Genomic DNA, 19,259 nt, shown 5'->3' with positions numbered 1-19,259 from the left:
CATGTTTTATTTTAGCTTTATGTGAAAAATCTTCCCCCTCAGTTCAGTTCAGGTCTGTTGCTTAGTTGTGTCTAACTCTTTGCGACCCCATGTACTGCAACACGCCAGGCCCTGTCCATCACTAACTCCTGGAGTTTACTCAAGCTCATGTCCATCATTGAGTCAGTGATGCCATCCAACCATCTCATCCTCTGTTGGCCTTTCTCCTCTCACCTTCAATCTTTCCGAGCATCAGGGCCTTTTCTAGTGAGTCAGTTCTTCCCATCAGGTGGCCAAAGTATTGGAACTTCAGCTTCAGCATCAGTCCTTCCAGTGGATATTCAGGACTGATTTCCTGGTCTTGATCCCTTCCTCTAGTACAATGTCATGAACCTCCATCCATAGTTCTTCAGGCACTCTGAAGAATGATCTAGTGGTTTTCCCTACTTTCTTCAATTTAAGTCTGAATTTGGCAATAAGGCTTTCATGATCCGAGCCACAGTCAGCTCCCAGTCTTGTTTTTGCTGACTGTATAGAACTTCTCCATCTTTGGCTGCAAAGAATATAATCAATCTGATTTTGGTATTGACCATCTGGTGATGTCCATGTGTAGAGTCTTCCCTTGTGTTGTTGGAAGAAGGTGTTTGCTATGACCAGTGTGTTCTCTTGGCAAAACTCTATTAGCCTTTGCCCTGCTTCATTCTCTAATCCAAGGCCAAATTGCCTGTTACTCCAGGTATTTCTTGACTTCCTACTTTTGCATTCCAGTCCCCTATAATGAAAAGGACATCTTTTTTTGGCTGTTAGTTCTAGAAGGTCTTGTAGGTCTTCATAGAACCATTCATGTTCAACTTCTTCAGCATTCCTGGTTGGGGCATAGACTTGGATTACTGTGATATTGAATCGTTTGCCCTGGAAATGACAACATCTGTCATTTTTGAGATTGCATCCAAGGACAGCATTTCGGACTCTTGTTGACTCTGATGGCTACCCCATTTCTTCTAAGGGATTCTTGCCCACATTAGTAGATATAATGGTCATTTGAGTTAAGTTCACCCATTCCAGTCCATTTTAGTTCACTGATCCCTAAAATGTCAAGGTTCACTCTTGCCATCCCCTATTTGATCACTTACAATTTGCCTGGATTCATGGACCTAACATTCCAGGTTCCTATGCAATATTACTCTTTACAGCATCAGACCTTGCTTCTATCACCAGTCACATCCACAACTGGGTGTTGTTTTTTCTTTGGGTCTGTCTCTTCATTCTTTCTGGAGTCATTCCTCCACTGATCTCCAGTAGCATATTGGGCACCTACCGACCTGGGGAGTTCATCTTTCAGTGTCCCATCTTTTTGCCTTTTCATACTGTTCATGGGGTTCCCAAGGCAAGAATATTGAAGTGGTTTGCCATTCCCTTCTCTAGTGGACCACGTTTTGTCAGAACTCTCTACCATGACGCGTCCGTTTTAGGTGGCCCTACACGGCATGGCTCATAGTTTCATTGAGTTAGACAAGACTGTAGTCCATGTGATCAGATTGGTTGGTTTTCTGTGGTTGTGGTTTTCTGTGATGTGTAGTTTTCTGCAAAGTGGTTTTCTGTGATGTGTAGTTTTCTGTAATTGTGGTTTTCATGAAAACATGGGAACAATAAAGGACAGAAATGGTATGGACCTAACAGAAGCAGAAGATATTAAGAAGATGTGGCAAGAATACACTGAAAAACTATACAAAAAAAGATCTTCATGACCCAGATAATCACGATGGTGTGATCACTTACCTAGAGCCAGACATCCTGGAATGCAAAGTCAAGTGGGCCTTAGGAAACATCACTACAAACAAAGCTAGTGGAGGTGATGGAATTCCAGTTGAGCTATTTCAAATCCTAAAAGATGATCCTGTCAAAGTGCTGCATTCAATATGCCAGCAAGTCTGGAAGACTCAGCAGTGGCCACAGGACTGGAAAAGGTCAGTTTTCATTCCAACCCTGAAGAAAGGCAATGCCAAAGAATGCTCAACTACTGCATGATTGTACTCACCTCACAGGCTAGCAAAGTAATGCTCAAAATTCTCCAAGCCAGGCTTCAATAGTACGTGAACCATGAATTTCCAGATACTCAAGCTGGGTTTAGAAAAGGCAGAGGAACCAGAGATCAAATTGCCAACATCCGTTGAATAATCGGAAAAGCACAAGAATTCCAGAAAAACATCTATTTCTGCTTTATTGACTATGTCAAAGCCTTTGACTGTGTGGATCACAACAAACTGTGGAAAATTCTTCAAGAGATGGGAATACCAGACCACCTGACCTGCCTCCTGAGAAATTTGTATGCAGATCAAGAAACAACAGTTAGAACTGGACATGGAACAACAGACTGGTTCCAAATAGGGAGAGGAGTATGTCAAGGCCGCATATTGTCACCCTGCTTATTTAACTTATATGCAGAATACATCATGAGAAACACTGGGCTGGATAAAGCACAAGCTGGAATCAAGATTGCCAGGAGAAATATCAATAACCTCAGATAAGCAAATGATACCACCCTTATAGCAGAAAGCAAAGAAGAACTAACCAGCCTCTTGATGAAAGTGAAAGAGGAGAGTGAAAGAGTTGGCTTAAAGCTCAACATTCAGAAAAGTAAGATCATGGCATCCATTCCCATCACTTCATGGCAAATATATGGGGAAACAATGTAAACAGTGACAGACTTAATTTTTTTAGGCTCCAAAATCACTGCAGATGGTGACTGCAGCCATGAAATTAAAAGACACTCGCTCCTTGGAAGAAAATTTATGACCAACTTAGACAGTATATTAAAAAGCAGAGACATTATTTTGCCAAGAAAGGTCTGTCTAGTCAAAGCTATGGTTTTTCCAGTAGTGATGTATGGATGTGAGAGTTGGACTATAAGGAAAGCTGAGCACCAAAGAATTGATGCTTTTGGTCTGTGGTGTTGGAGAAGACTCCTGAGAGTTCCTTGGACAGCAAGGAGATCCAACCAGTCTATCCTACAGGAAGTCAGTCCTGAATATTCATTGGAAGGACTGATGCTGAAGTTGAAACTCCAATACTTTGGCCACCTGATGTGAAGAACTGACTCATCTGAAAAGACCCTGATGCTGGGAACGACTGCAGGCAGGAGGAGAAGGGGATGACAGAGGATGAGATGGTTGAATCGCATCACTGACTTAATGGACGTGAGTTGAGTAAACTCCAGAATTTGGTGATGAACAGGGAGGCCTGGCGAGCTGCAATCCATGGGGTCACAAAGAGTCGGACACCACTAAGTGACTGAACTGAACTGAACTGAGAAGCACTTGCCTTTAATGGAAGCAGAGTTCTGCTCTTGTGTTACCATGTGAAAATGTGCATGGACATAAAACCTATACTGTTCCTGTGAATGCTCAGTCTCATGTTTTATCTTCCAGACATGCTCTCAGCATAATTTATTGGGAGCAGGAGCCAATGGGGTTCAGTGAGCTTCCCAGCATAAGACACGCACTTTCCTAGAGCTTCTACATATTTCTTTAAATATAGGTTTTTTTTCTGAGGTTCCTGAGTTGGTTTTTAGTTGTTCTTAAAAGACTTGTTATCTCCAGGTTTCTGGTAGCAACATGACATTTTGCTTGATCGTTGATTCGTCTTTTTTTCTTTTTTTTTTCGTTGATTCATCTTAAAGAGATCCTGCTTTGGGAGGTTTTGATTAAAAAGTGCCCTGTAAAAAAAAACAAGTGCCCTGTACTATAGGGTTTCTTGATGTGCATGTAGACTTCTGATTTTTAAAATACTGCATTTCAGTTAGTAGGAAGCAAATATGTTACCTGTTTTTAAGGAAGTTTTATGTAGTATTGCAGAAGGTAGAGGCATTGATTCTTCTTGGCATAAGATGATTGGAGTCCATCATCATGTCTGAACATTTTTAGATTATATTGATTAGAAGGAATAATCACAGAGAAAAAATTCGGTTAATGGTGGAATCTTGATTCTCATTTGCATTTGAGTCTTTTGCAAACCCAACTGAATTTATTTATATGGTTTACACCCTGCATTTCTCTCTCTTCTCTTCACAAGTTCCCTGAAATATAACACTTTGGACCTTTCTGGTCACCTTTATTTACATAAAGAAGGCATTTTTCCATTTGTGGGTAAACATGTTGCAGGTGAGTAGTTAATATTGTATAGATTCAATGTCCCACATTTTCAGAGGGTTCTCAATTGAGAACAGAAATTGAGAAAAGGACTCTGATAATGCCAGCCCCACTGAGTGGGAGAAAGTCTCTATACCAGTTGTGAAAGTCACTTCATGAGCCTTTGTATAATCAGAGAGATGACCAGAGGACCTAGATTTCATGCATTTTGAAGAGAAAAGGGGCTGAATTTACTCTGTATATTTACTTTTCCCATTTTTGTCATGTTACTGTTTTAAAACAAACGAGCAAAACACCTTTGGATCCCTGCAGTAACCCATATTGCTTTGGCAACAGTAGCTAGTCCACTGGAGTCACAAAATATCAAGACAGAAAAATTAAAATGCATGTAAGGAACTTCTCTGGTGGTCCAGTGGTTAAGACTTCACCTTTAAGTGCAGGGAGTGAAGGTTCAAATCCTGGTCAGGGAGCTAAAACTCTGCATCCCTTATAGTCAGAAAACCCAGACATAAAACAGAAGCAATATTGTAACAAATTCAATAAAGACTTTAAAAATAGTCCACATCAAAAAAATCTTTTAAAAGAAAATGCACTTACTATGTCAGATGGCTCAGTGCATTAGAACTGACCTTCCAGCACATGGCAAAGGAGTTGGCTTTAACTCTCTTCCTTTCTCCTGTCTGAATGTAGATGGGAAAGATAGATTATAGACCTTTAATTCTTTTTAGGATGTCCTAAAATTCTATAATGGTTTTTCTTTTGAGGGAAGCATGTTATCAACATTAAGGGGGTTAGAGCAATACATCCTTTCTTTGAGTGAGGTGCTCTTGTGGAGGTTGGTGATAAGTCCAAAATCAAACTCAATCAATGGGTCAGACAAGATGTGCCATATTTTCTGTGCCATTTGAAATAGTATACAGTAGAACCTCAGTTAGCATTAAACTTAACCGGTGAGTATCTGCCAAAACTTGTGACTGAAGAATAAAGACATAGTAATGCCTATTATACCATCAGTCTTTTCTGTACTGAAAATCACACTCATGTGGGAGCTTTCTGTTTAGCCTATTAACTACTAAATATATATATATGAAATATAGTATATGTTTTCGCTAAGTTAGGAAGTGCTGGGAAGTCCTGCATAGATTTTGTGACCCAACTATAATACATTATGGGATAAACTCCTGTGCTTTCATTTCTTTTTTCCTTCCTCTCATTTTAAAATCTCAATATATTTTTTCTGTATTATTATATTGATATATTTTTGCTTGCTGCTACAAACTCCTGTTTTTTTGGATGGAGAAGAGAAAAAAATAGTAACTGGATAAACCTGTCTTTCTCTTCCTTCCCCAGAGAAAAGAGCTGAAATATTGTTAGCCCAGATTATTAGCTCTGAAAGAGCCAGACTACTCTGAACTGAAGTGACCTTCTCATTTCAGAGGTCAGAATTCACCCTTCTCATTTCAGACCTGAGAAATAGAAACTGAAGGTTATGTGATTAGATACTATTTAATGACACCATCTGCATCCTTGATTATTCAAAACACATTTGCCAATTGGGTATCTGGTGTCTAGAAAGCGAGGCAGCTGTAGGTGGAATTTCATACAGTGTTACAGACTAATAACGCCACTTGAAATTATTTATGTTGTTAATCATTGACAATAAACATTGCATCATATCATAAACATTTTTATCCTTTAGTAAAGTCAAGCTGCCACTGTTCTACATTTTTCCTGTCAGGTTTCTTTCTTTCTTTCTTTTTTTTTTTTATAAAAGACTGTTTTCAGAATAATATTTGAAAGGGGTGATGGTGGGAATGGGGAATCAAAACTGCAGATGCCGGAAGAGAACGCAAGAGAACACCCCGCTGACCAAGGTTGTTAGCCCTGAGGGGCAGGAAAGAGAGAGGTCAAGTCCAACAGGGAGGGCACTTCTGGAAGACCGTCCCTATGGCCTTTAACCTCAAATTGCAATAACATCAGTGAGAGTTAAGTAGAATTAAACATGCTCTTCTGCATCACAACCACAAGAGACTAGAAAGTGCTACTTGGAACTGAGCAGAACAGGAGGAAGAAGGAAAAGAAAAAATAATCCCACAGAAAATTGGCCACAGGCCAGCTCTCACATGCACTTGAATTTGGGGTGCGTACAATTTGAGGGAGCCAGAGAAAGTCACGTCTTAAATTTGGTTTGACTTGGTTCCCAAGTAGCGGCGTTTCTAAGACTCTGACAGCAGCAAATGCAAAACCCAGAGGAGGAAGCATATTCATCTCAGGCCGGAGGAAAACCTCACAGGCAGTCTTCAAGGTCAGTGGCAAATGCGCAGTTATAGGTAACCAAGCTCACAAGAGAGAAAGACATCAGGAGGGAGAATCAGCTGAAACAGGACAGCGGGAAAAGGCTGTATAGATTTCTGGTGTCAGATGATAAGCTGTTTTGCTTACTGGATTAAAGATAATAATAATAATGTTGAAAGTATTTGCAGGAAATAGAAAACTATAAAAACAACATAGATTGGTTAAGGAACAAACAGATTATATATATATATATGTATATATATAATAAACTGTATATATTTTATAATTTATATATATACACACACACATACATATATGGACATCTTTTTCAGCAGGTTGGATACTAGAATACAGCAGAAGCAGCTTAGTGAACTAAAAATAGCTCAGAATATATTATCAAGAATTTAGAACAGGGAGTCAAAAACATGAACAACAGAGGAAAGAAACCTGCCTTCCTCATCCTAGCTGGATATGTCCCTCCACTCATCAGATGCTGGCATCTCTGCCTCATGGTTTATGTTCAGATAGTATTCAGCTTTCATGGTGTAGCTTAGGCATCTTTCCCCCTGGAAACCTTTATGAGCTTTATACTGGGCTAAGTGGTCCTTTTCTGTGCCTCATTTCACATTTTACTAAACTTAAATATGAGTTTGGTCTCCTTCATGAGGTTGTAAGTGCTTCAAGGAAGGAATTTTTAACTTAATCATTTTTGTAATTCCAGTGGTCAATACAAATGAGGATAGAAAAGATGGGGAGCAGGATTAATAGGTTAAAAAATAGTTGGTATGATATTTAAAACATCTAATCTGATGGAGTGAGTGGCACAGGAAGGCTTCTTTGGGTGGGACAGTAAAGGGTTGTGAGAAAGAAAGGTTGGAGCAGAAAGAAAAGATCTTGCCTGTGGTCCTATTTGGCACTTCCTTAACATTGGTTTATTTGTGAATGTGGATATGACATAGGTGTGGCCTTTGCTGTTAACACAGGAGGCTGCTTGTTCTAAATAGTTCTCTGCGAAAGACTAAATCAAACCACTTTATTGTTCCTTTGACCCTTGCCATTTGCCTCTGAGGTCTTTTGGTCCCTGTGAAAATCATGGGAACACGGAATGTGGATACTTTGATCTGGTCATAGAGGAATATAACTCCCATGAAAGTAGGGATAAGACGCTCTTGTCTAAGTTTCTATCTTCTCTTACCTTGTGCTGTTAGTTACATTATCTGGCTACTGGTTTCCTTAGTAAGTAATTAGGAAGCATTAAGTAATTAACCAGGAGCAGCATAGAGCCAGTACTGATTATCCTCAATCCCTAAGTGGAGAGCAAATTGTAGTGAAAAAAACAAGAATTAATTTAGTGAATAGAGAAAATAGGCAGAGCATCTAACCACAACCACTAGTTAAACCATTGACCAAACAAGATCACGCTCCCTAGGCAGGGTGAAATTGAATGCCAGAAATGAACTGATGAATAAGTATCAAGAGCACAACCAGAAAGCCATAGTGCAATCCTAAGATGCAAGGCAGGATCCATATGTTCTAAATAGTAACAGGAAACCCAATGCAAACATGTTTAATCAATAAAAAGGACTTGTGAGACCATAAAAAGGGAAAGAGGCAAAGAAGTGAACTAATCAGGAGAAACTAACACTAACTGATAACCTCAAACTTCTGATGATCTCACATAATATAAAATTGTTTTTCCATGCAGTTCAGTCTGGCATTCCTGGTCAAGCAACAGTCTTGGTACGCTCTTCTCCAAGTGGTTACCCAGGCTCTCCCCATTGTGGTTCTCCTCTCAGTCAGCAGATGGGGAAAGAAGAGGGAGGATCACTCGAGCAGGCTTGAAAAGGGGAGACAGGGATTTGACCCACATTCCATTGGCTAGAACTCGGCCATATGGCCACGGAGGCTGGGAAATGGAGTGACCTGTGTGCCCAGGAACAAAGGAAACACTGGCGAATGTTTAATTAGCTTTTGCCAGCTGCAGTGGGAGCCAAATGTTTTCTGGCTTGTTCTCAGTGAGAATAGGGCGCCTAAGTCCCCGTGTTCTAAGAAAGACACTGAGATTCACCTGGAGTCACAGGCACTTTCCTGAACAGATGAACTGACCAGGGGACTGTAACGGGCTTGTGGCCTCTAGCCTGCCTCTTGAGCTGGAGATGGGGTCAGCTTTCCCGAAATGTCTGGATTGCAGAGGAAACTGGAAAATATCAGAAAGACAATGTAAGTATGTTAGGAAGTAGAAACAGATGGTGATTAGTGAACTAACAGTGTCCATCTAAGGTCTTCATCCTAAAAAATAGGATATCAAAAAGAGATGCCAAGATAATTCGAGGATCTGGAGAAAACTTGGAGAAACATGTGACCTGGTTACTGAAACTTGTGCCTGCCAGACACTCAGGCACTGGGGATGAAACATAAGAATAGAAAGAGAACTTCATTTCCAGAATCCCACACCCCTTGATCCTGTGAAATTTTGACTCGTTTTTAATATTCTTTGTTTTTCAAATTCAAAGTGGCTACATGGACTCAGGACTCTCCGAGTGCCACTATCTTTCCAGTTATATGCTTGGGATTTTGCTGTCATCCATCCAGAGAAAGATATTCAGGAAACTTTCCCTGAAAGGTTAGACGTGCTTTGAAATCTAGAGCATATTCCTGCAATACCATTTTGTTTCCTGAGCAAATGAGGTTTCCCACCATTCAGAAGAGCCTTGAGTGTTGACAGCCCAGAAGGGAGAGAGAAAGAGAGAGAGAGAGGAAGGATGTAAGGATGTGACAGGCATTCAGAATAGAGTACTGGTGCTTTGGTCTCCGACTCACCACTCCAGCCGGGGGGGGGCGCTTCAGAGTGGAAATCACTGTCTTTTAGCCCTGTCAGACCTGGAAACTACACAGCTCAAACAAGGTATCAATTCAACAAACATTTAATCTAGGGCTTATCATATTCCAGGCTCTGTTGTTATGGAAGGCATCTCCCAGTGAGAGAATCAACACGTGGACAAAATTTAAATATCATTCTTTCTCTCTCTTGCTTGCTCTCTCTCTCTCTTTCTCTTTCTCTCTCTCTCTCTCTATATATATATATAATGAATAATAGAAAAACCACAGAATTATTTTAAAAGATGAGCTGCAGTCACATGTATTGACAGGAAGTGTACTCAAAATGTACAGTTGAAGGGAAAATGTTTACTAACAGTCTTTACAGTATGGTCCCTGTTTTGTTTGTTTTTAAAGTATAGATAAATGATCAGATTTGGATTTACAACAAGGCTAAGGCTGATAAGCTCTCATTTGTTTATTCAGAGTCTTGTTCAAGACTCTGGCTTACTTAATTTTGTATTTTTCATAAAGAGCATCTCACAAAAGTATGATTATGAGGTCAAAATCTGAATCATTCCCTGATATTTGACCCAACCTTGGCCAACCTTCATTATCTCAGACAGTGGAGTATAGAGACATTATCTTTTCTATCATCCCAAGGAATGCCTCCTGCAATTCCTTCCTAGTCATTCCTTCTCTTAACTAGTAACCCCTGGCAACCCTTCCCTGTGTTTCCACACCTGTCGCTGAGTAAGATAATTCACGGGCTTTATAATCAGAAATCCATCATTCAACCAGCAGACATTATCTCTACCCTATGTCCAGCTAGCCCAGAGGACACTCTCTCTCATCACCGTTCTCCAAGTTCTGCTTTTCCCTGTTTCCCAATGACCAGTTTCATGACCTTTCACTTCATTGCCTTTAACCTATATTCCCTTAATCTCATATTGTCTCTTTTTCTCTCCCACTCTGCTCATTTTCTGACAAAAAGCAAAAACCAAAAGGGCATGTATGTGTTTCTAGGACAGAGACTATTTCTTACTAATGACAAAAATTTTCAAGCACAATAAATGTGCCTAAAAAATATTCAAAACTTCAGATAAATAAAAATAGCTAGTAAAATCCATAAAACCAACAGTATGCTTTTACTTTATTATGGTGCTTTTTTGCATATGTTTTCCTGAAGGGGTAATATATGGTGCCCAGAGAGGCGTAGGGCTATTTAGTGCTGTGTAAAACTGGCTTTTTGGATCAGCTACACTTCTCAAAGCATCTTAATATTTTAAATTTTGCATTACAAGTCAAAATGCTACATTCAGTCAGTAGTTCAGTGCAGTTAGTAGACTGTGAACTATTTGATCATTATGGAATCAGTGCAATAATTATTTGTGATTATACTTCATTTATGTGAATTGAATATTCAAGAAGCATAATTTAACTATACCTATATTAGTTCAAATTAAGTTCAGCTTCATGTAATAGTTGGCCACTTTCTCTTGCAAAGGGATTTTACAGGCAGTTTGGGGTTTGCATGGGCAGGAGTACTGAATTCTTTTTAAGAACTCAGTCTCCTTCTGGCTGCTAGCTCTGTAATCTCTAAAAGTGTGGACCTGGTATTTATGGTCTATGAAGGTAACTGGTGCTCCAACCATCTCATCTATGTTCCAGGCTGGCAACAGATGAGGAAGAATAAACATATAAACACTTAATAAGGAGACTTCACCCAGAAGTGCTACACAGTATTCTCACATCTCTATGGGAAATACCCCAACATCTGACTCAGTCAACTGCTCATGAGAATCAGAAATGTCATCCTTTAATTGGACTGTAGTGTACAGCCAAAAATTTGGGCTCTGTTACTAAAGGAAAAGGGAAAAATTAGACTGGGTGAAGAAGTTTGCATTCCTGGACACTGTCTTAAATAACAGCATGGTGATTGAAAGATATTATACCTCTTTATAATACTTTGAATTCTGTTAAAAGATAAAGCATATAAAAACCTTAATTAAAAAAAGAGAAAAATCTAGTTCAATTAGTACAGAGTATCATCAAAATTGAGATAGAGTCATAGTGTCAGGAATGCACAGATGGGCTGCATTTGAGCAGAGATTGCTCTCAGGGATGCAGAATATTCTGGAGCAACCATGGCTTCCCATCATAACAGTAGCTCAGGAAGATCTGGGAAGTCCATTTCAGATTTTCATATCTGACCACAGAATTCAGTGTAGAGGACAGAAGGAAGCAGAAGGTAAGGTTCCTGTCCCCAAAGGCATTTCCATTTAGCCTGGGAAGTAAGTTCAATAAATCCTTCAACTTTTCATGTATTCAGTATACAAGAGCTCTCAATACAGTGATAGAAGACAATCCACAAGTCAATGTGTGATTTTCTTTTTTTGCCATTCAAACATGTAGAGGACCAGTGAAGTTATCAGAGCATTGTAAAGCAACTATATGCCAATAAAAGTTACTTTTAGAAAAAAGTAAAGGAAGAAGCAGTTTGTAAAAGAGTAGTTTAGTAAATCCAGATTACAGATTGGGGAATTAACATTCATTGAGCTATGCTCTGTCAGGCACTTTTCCAGGTGTTTTATGTAATCTGTGGGATAATCATTGTTATTCCATTTTTTTAGATGGAGGCTCACATAAGTAATTTCTTGTTGTTGAACAGCCAGCTAGAAGAGGGGGCAGAATTGGAATGTGGGTCTGTTCCAAAATCTATGCTCTTTCCATTACAGAATTCCACCTGGGATGGGAGTCAGGTGGAAGAGTGTTGTATAAACGTGTTGTTGTCCAAGCATCACTAGCTGGGAGGTTCTAGATGAGTTCACATTTGTATACTCAATATTTCACTAGCTCAAAGTCCCTACCATTCATTGAAGAATTCTGATTTTCACCTAGTGAATCCATCGACACTGCTCTCTGCACTTCCCTGGGGCCTTTTCCCCATGGGAAAACTCTCTCTCACTGAGGTTGACTGCTCCATGCAGACCCCCAGTTCCTCCCACCACTCCACCATGATTCTCTCCATCCTGACAGTTTAGCAGTCGCTTTCACCGTCAGAAGCCACCACCAGGGAGGGCAAATGGGTGACATCGCAGGATTGATTGACTCGCTGAAATATTTATCAGGGGCTCTGTGAGAGGGGGAGGTGAGCCAGAGCTCTGAACCTGGCTCTTACACAGAGGCAGGTGTTGGTTTCGTGAGAGGAGGCAGACAAGAAGCATGATAACTGCCAATTGTGGTAAATGCTGTGAAGAAAATAAACAGAGCCCTGTAACAGGAAATAATGACAGGCAATGGGAGGGGTGAGGGCTTCTCAGAGGACAGCCATTTCTTTTCACAAGGCCAGCTTTTTAAAATTTGTTAATTACTTTATTTATGTGTTAATTTGGCTGCCTCAGCCCTCAGTTGTGGCACGCTGGACCTTTTTTTGTTGTGGTGCATAGACTCCAGTCGCAGCTCGTGGGCTCCAGAGCGCTCTGGCTTCCGCAGTTGTGGCATGCAGGTGGAGCTGCTTCACAGTGTGTGGGGTCTTAGTTCCCCGACCAAGGATCAAACCTGAGTCCCCTGCATTGCAAGGCGGATTCTTTACCACTGGACCACCAGGGAAGTCCCCAGCTTTTTTTTTTTTAACGGAGCAGTCATTCACATGCCTTCCCTGGAGCCATCATTGCCCTCTGAACTCGATGCACGGCACAGAATCCCAACAGCCTCCTTCATCTGTCCAGATCAGTGGTTCTGAAACTTGGCTGAGTTATCAGAATCACTGAGACAGCTTTCATAAATACAGATTACTTGGGCTCTGCCTTTAGAGACTAGTGTTAATTGGTTCGGGATGGGTCTCAGGCGTGAAGTTTGAAGTTCCTAGATGGTTCTAGTGTGTAGGCAAGTGTGCAAATCACTGGTCTAAAGAAGGGGTCCTCAAACCACTTGAGCATGCATCAGAATTGTCTGTAGAGTCTAGTCATTGCTCTGCTGGCTGGTTTCCATTGCCTGACTCAAGATCATGGCCTGGGTGCCTCAAGAAAGTCACAGTGGCTCCTAATTTTATGTGTGGGTCTCATACTCAGGGTAGTGCCTCTCCACCTTTAATGGGCATATGAATCAGCTGGGGAGCTTGTCAAATTGCAGTTCTGCGTGGTTGCCTCTGGCTGGTGTGGAGGGCAGGGAGGAAATGGAGAGTTGTCTTAATGGGTACAGAGTTTCAGTTTTGCGAGATGGAAAGACTTCTGGAGATTGGCCACACAACAATGTGAATATACTTAACACTCCTGAACTGTACACTTAAAGATAGTTAAGATGGCAGATTCTGTGTTATGCCTATTTTAGCGCAGTTATTTAAAAGTGCAGATTCAGTAGGTCTGGGCAAGGCTTGAGCATCTGCATTTCTTACAAGCTCTCAGGTGATGCACTTGCAGAAGCAAGGGTTCAGGGTGTGGCAGGATTACCTGGGAGGACCTGACTCAGTGTAGGCTCTTCATCCCCATCTCAGAGATCGTGATTCAGAGAGTCTGAGATGGAGCCTAGGTGTAGCTACTCTGAACACCCACTTTGAGAAAAAACCTTCTATGGGCTTCACTTCTAAAGGTGAGATAGAGTGTTTACAGGTGCAAAACTGATTCTGGCATTTTATTTTATGTCTGAAATAAAAAATTCTGAGTATTTCACAGCTTTATAAAGCGCAGTGGTTTCCATAGTTAAGCAGGTTAGGAATGGAAAAGACCTGCAGCTGCAGGACCCTCCAGAATCTAGGGTCATGGGCAGGTTTTGGGTTGATGACTTTCCTGGAGCTCCTGGAAGGTGTGTTGCCCCCAGCTGATCAAACCTCAGGGCCCCACAGTGTGCTGTACATGATTGGTAACCACTAGGCCTCCCGTCCTACCACCAAACCACTCTCACACCAACCCACCTCCAGCTCAGAGCAAGACCTGATAGCCAACCAACCAGACCTACTGTTGGCAAGTCTGGGGAACCCCAGGGTCATACAAAGGTGTGATAGTCCCTACTTACGTGCACTTGCTGGATGTCAGGACCTTGGCCCCATCATCTCATTTAACCCCCCTGACAACCTGTGAGGTATATATTGTTATTTTCACCATTTTATGGGTGAAGAAATAGGCTCTCTTTAGTTTGAGTAACACACCCAAGTCATAGAGCCAGTATGTGACAGAGCCAGGATTTGAAATGAGCTTTGCCTGGCAAGGATGCCCAGATTCTTTACACCATGGAGAATGGCTTTGCACAGGCCAGGAATTTGGGCCAAAAGTGGATTGCAGTGCAGAAGCACTAATTAGCATTAGAGCTGTAACCTATATGCCTGGAGAGTCCTCCATTCAAAGTACCCTTCTCCATGTGGTGATCATTTTGTATTGTATAAAAATATCAAGTCATTCTGTTGTACACCTGAAACTAATATAATATTGTGAGTCATTTATACTTCAATAAACAAAAGACAAAATGAAGCTGATATAACATTGTAAGTCAGTTATACTTCAATACGCAAACAACGACGTATTCTCTCTGCCCCCAGCATGTGGCTTTCCACAGCAAAATTTCTATTTAGAATAATTTGCACTGAAGGGTAAATAAGGCTTAGCTTTCCCAGCAAGTAATGAAATTTTGAAAAGAGTAATTTGTTAACCTAAACAGGCCGTTTGTTGATAGAAAGTGTAAGAGAGGACTTCCCCGGTGGTACAGTGGATAGGAATCCACCTGCCAATGCAGGAGACATGAGTTTGACCCCCAATCTGAGAAGATCCCACACACCTCAGAGTAACTAAGCCACTGCACCACAACTATTGAGCCTCTGCTCTAGAACCTGAGAGCTGCCACCACTGAAGCCCGTGTGCCCTACAGCCCATGCTCCCAGACAAGAGAAGCCACTGCAAACGAGAAGCCCCTGCACCACAACGAAGAGTAGCCCTCACTCACTGCAGCTAGAGAAAGCCCACGTGCAGCAGTGACAGTCCAGCACAACCCAAAAAAAGTTCTAAAAGAAACTCGTGAGAGAGTGAACTGGGGGTTGAATGTGGAGGGACTTTCCTCTTAGATGAGATCTTTGAAACTAAAAGAGACCCTACGTCATCTGGTCCCGTTTTCCTTTGTTTAAAGATGAGTTTCCATAAAGCAAATTGAAATTTGAACATGGTTTCATATAGATTCTCCCAAGGCAGTTTCCACAACTTTTTTTCATCTAAAGCTCCTCCTCCCTTCCCCCTGTTCCAAATAGGAATTGCAGATGAGATGATTAGAACGCAGGGCTAAGTATGGACTGAGCTCCTGTTTGCCAGATTCTGTGCTGGAAATACAGACATCAAAATGAAATGCGTGGTTCCAAGAAACTCACGCTGTCCTGTGTAGATAGTATTGTCTTGGGTGCTAGTAAGGCAGTTCGAAGGAGGAAGTGACACAACACCTGCAAGAGACACTTTAGCTGGATGTTGAATGGAGACAGGCTTACCAGTTTACCAGGCTAGCAAGCAGGGGCAAGTACCTTCCAGGCAGAGAGCCAGCGAAGGGCACCTGAAAGCCAAGAGCAGTTGGTTCTTCCTGGAGCTGAGGAGGCTGTAAAGAAGCAGCATGGTGTTCAGCCAGGTGGCAGGGCTAGTGAAGTTTTAGGGAGAAATGAAAGTGTGACTCTAACAGACGTTTGCAGAGGTATGCAGCCTGGGTGAGCCGGAGGCCACTGGGATGACCACACAGCCCTGCAGAGTGCATGTACTAAGAAGGCGGAGCGCCAAAGAATTGATGCTTTCAAATTGTGGTGCTGGAGATGACTTACGAGAGTCCCTTGGACCGCAGGGAGATCAAACCAGTGAATCCTGAAGGAAATTCAACCCCAAAACTCATTGGAATGACTAATGCTGAAGCTAAAGCTCCTATACTTTGGCCATCTGATGTGAAGAGCCGACTCATTGGAAAAGATGCTGATGCTGGGAAAGATTGAGGGCAGGAGGAGAAGGGGAAGACAGAGGATGAGACAGATAGCATCACCAGCTCAGTGGACGTGAATTTGAGCAAACTGGGAGATAGTGGAGGCCAGGGAAACAGGCGTGCTGCAGTCCATGGGGTCACAAAGAGTGGGACATGACTTAGCGACTGAGCAACAACGACAGCAACTTCCCGAGATAACTCTACTGGCCATTTCTGTAAGAGCTAACAGTGACTGCCAGGCAGGTGTTACTGTAGCATTTAGTACATGCAGCACCTTGGCAGTACCTGTTCACCTCTGAACAGGCATTCGCTTTCTCCACCACATCTTCCATCTTCCTCTCAGCCACACACACTGTCTGGGCAGCACTGGATGAGGTTTGTAGGCTTTCTGGTGATCTCTCTGTGACCATGAGGTCAGAGTGGCCTGATTCCTATTTGCCCAAACATAGGAGAACACTTTTTTTCCAACCTGTTTTTCAATTACTGATACTAGAGAAGTAGAACTAGAGAAGTAGGAAGCTCTACCAACACACATACAGATACACACACACAAATGCAATGAACAACAACAGCACAACATTTAGAAAAAGACTTTCTATGTTACTTGACTCTCTACGTGACCTTTGCTGCATATAGAAGAATTGTTTGTTAGGTTCAACTTTGTAGCGGAAGAAACTGAAGATCAAATAGTAACTTGGTTACTGTAGCTGTTTAGTGGGAAAGCTGAAATCAGACACATCTCTTAGCCTGCACTTTTTCATTATTCCTCCTCCTAAGAGTATATCATGAGAAAGCTGGGCCGGAAGAAGCACAAGCTGGAATCAAGATTGCCGGGAGAAATATCAATAACCTCAGATGTGCAGATGATACCACCCTTATGGCAGAAAGTGAAGAAGAACTAAAGAGCCTCTTGATGAAAATGAAAGAGGAGAGTGAAAAAGTTGGCTTAAAGCTCAACATTCAGAAAACTAAGATCATGGCATCTGGTCCCATCACTTCATGGCAAACAGATGGGGAAACAGTGGAAACAGTGTCAGACTTTATTTATTTGGGCTACAAAATCACTGCAGATGGTGATTGCAGCCATGAAATTAAAGGACGCTTACTCCTTGGAAGGAAAGTTATGGCCAACCTAGACAGCATATTAAAAAGCAGAGACATTACTTTGCCAACAAAGGTCCATGTAGTCCAGGCTATGGTTTTTCCAGTAGTCATGTATGGATATGAGAGTTGGACTATAAAGAAAGCTGAGCACCAAAGAATTGATGCATTTGGTCTGTGGTGTTGGAGAGGACTCTTGAGAGTCCCTTGGACTGCAAGGAGATCCAACCAGTCCATCCTAAAGGGGATCAGTCCTGGGTGTTCATTGGTAGGACTGATGTTGAAGCTGAAACTCCAATACTTTGGCCACCTGATGTGAAGAGCTGACTCATTTGAAAAGACCCTAATGCTGGGAAAGATTGAGGGTAGGAGGAGAAGGGAGAGCAGAGGGTGAGATGATTGGATGGCATCACCGACACAATGGACATGGATTTGGGTGGACTCCGGGAGTTGGTGATGGACAGGGAGGCCTGGCGTGCTGTGGTTCATGGGGTCACAAAGAGTTGCACACGACTGAGCGACTGAACTGAACTGAACTGAACTCCCTCTCAGGCCATTTATAAAAGAAATATCTGGGGCCTTCTCTGGCAGTCTGGTGGTTAAGACTGAGCTTCTATTGCAGGAGTTTGATCCTTGGTCAGGAAACTAAGATCTTGCATGCCACATGGCAAGGTCAAAAATTTTTTGAAAAATCAAAAAGAAATATCTGGAGAGGCAAAATGATCCACGTGCAGTTCATCATTCAATAATCAACCACACTAGTCCCTTCATTAGTGATATAAGTAAAATTTCCCTGAAACATCTTGTAGGTCAAGTTTCTACTGAACCATATTTCTTTGGTCAGATACTTCTTGTTTGATTCCTGCAGCCATCCCTAAAGAAATGGCCTGGAGGAAAGCAAAATTTCAATTAAAAAAAAAAGGAATCTTTTACACAGAGAGAACTCCTGCCATTCTGAGCATTTAAGCCTCCAAAAACAGTATCATAATTGATATTGTGAGCATGTAGAGCTCAGGAGCCTAGGAATCTGCAGATACATTACAAATATTAAGATAGTATTTCCAGAAAACTGCAACCAGATCATGAGGAATATATTGTACTTTATATACATGTGGCACAAAATTAATGTCCCTGGCTTTAACCTAAAAATCTGTGTAGGAAACAGTAATTTCACCAAAATTACTTTGCTCTGAATCTAATCCAACTGAGAAGATGATGCCTGAAGCCTCAAATGCGAAGACATTTATTCTCTGAAAACCAGGTCTCACATAAATAGAGGATACTAAAACTGGAAAAGAAGGTTAACAGGTCAGGGTCTTTGCATTTCAAAAAAAGGATTTTTAGCCAGTGGGAGACATGCTCCAGGATAAAAAAAAATCTAACTATTTGCTTTCGAAAATTATGATATGGTTTTTGTATATCCTGATTTTCTGCCATCACCAGGATTAGATTTCATTTTTAATTTGTCTGAATTGTGGTGTATCATAATTAAGTTTTGGATGGGGTAGGGGTGTTGTACTAAGAAGATGTACATCATCTAAAGAAAAATATACCCCAGCTACTATTTGGACTCAGTCGTTCTTCTTCCAGGAATTCATTTTCAGGAAATATTTCAGAAGGGAAAATTGCTAATCATGCAGAGATGTTTGTAATCAGCTTTTTTATGATAGCAAAAAGCAGGAATAAGCAACAATTAGACAGTGTTTAAATAAACAATGATAGCAATTCAATTTGAATATTTTGTAACCATTGAAAATGATGCATAAAAGCATATAAGAAGCAATCATATGTGAGTATTATATCTCATAATTTTACACTTTAGCGTTTACAAATTGTGTTTATGTTATATTATCTCACTTGTGCTTCTTAATAACCTTGTGAAATCAAGGCAGTTCTCCCTGTTTGTTGATAGGAAAGCAGACTAGTGGAACTGACGTGGTTTGTCTGGGATCACTCATGAAATATTCAACACATTGACCACAG

The 19,259-nt window shown here is 41.3% G+C and overlaps 1 long non-coding RNA gene across 1 annotated transcript in view; it reads left to right on the top strand.

Annotated features, from left to right (window-relative positions):
- The window catches only part of LOC122432606, a 48,138-nt gene that overhangs the window by 1,938 nt on the left and 26,941 nt on the right, over window positions 1-19,259 (top strand). The gene's annotated exons all lie outside the window — the stretch shown is intronic.

Source organism: Cervus canadensis, chromosome 31 (assembly GCF_019320065.1).
Source record: "Cervus canadensis isolate Bull #8, Minnesota chromosome 31, ASM1932006v1, whole genome shotgun sequence".
In the NCBI taxonomy this organism is placed as follows: domain Eukaryota; kingdom Metazoa; phylum Chordata; class Mammalia; order Artiodactyla; family Cervidae; genus Cervus; species Cervus canadensis.
This window is presented reverse-complemented; position numbering and strand designations above follow the sequence as displayed.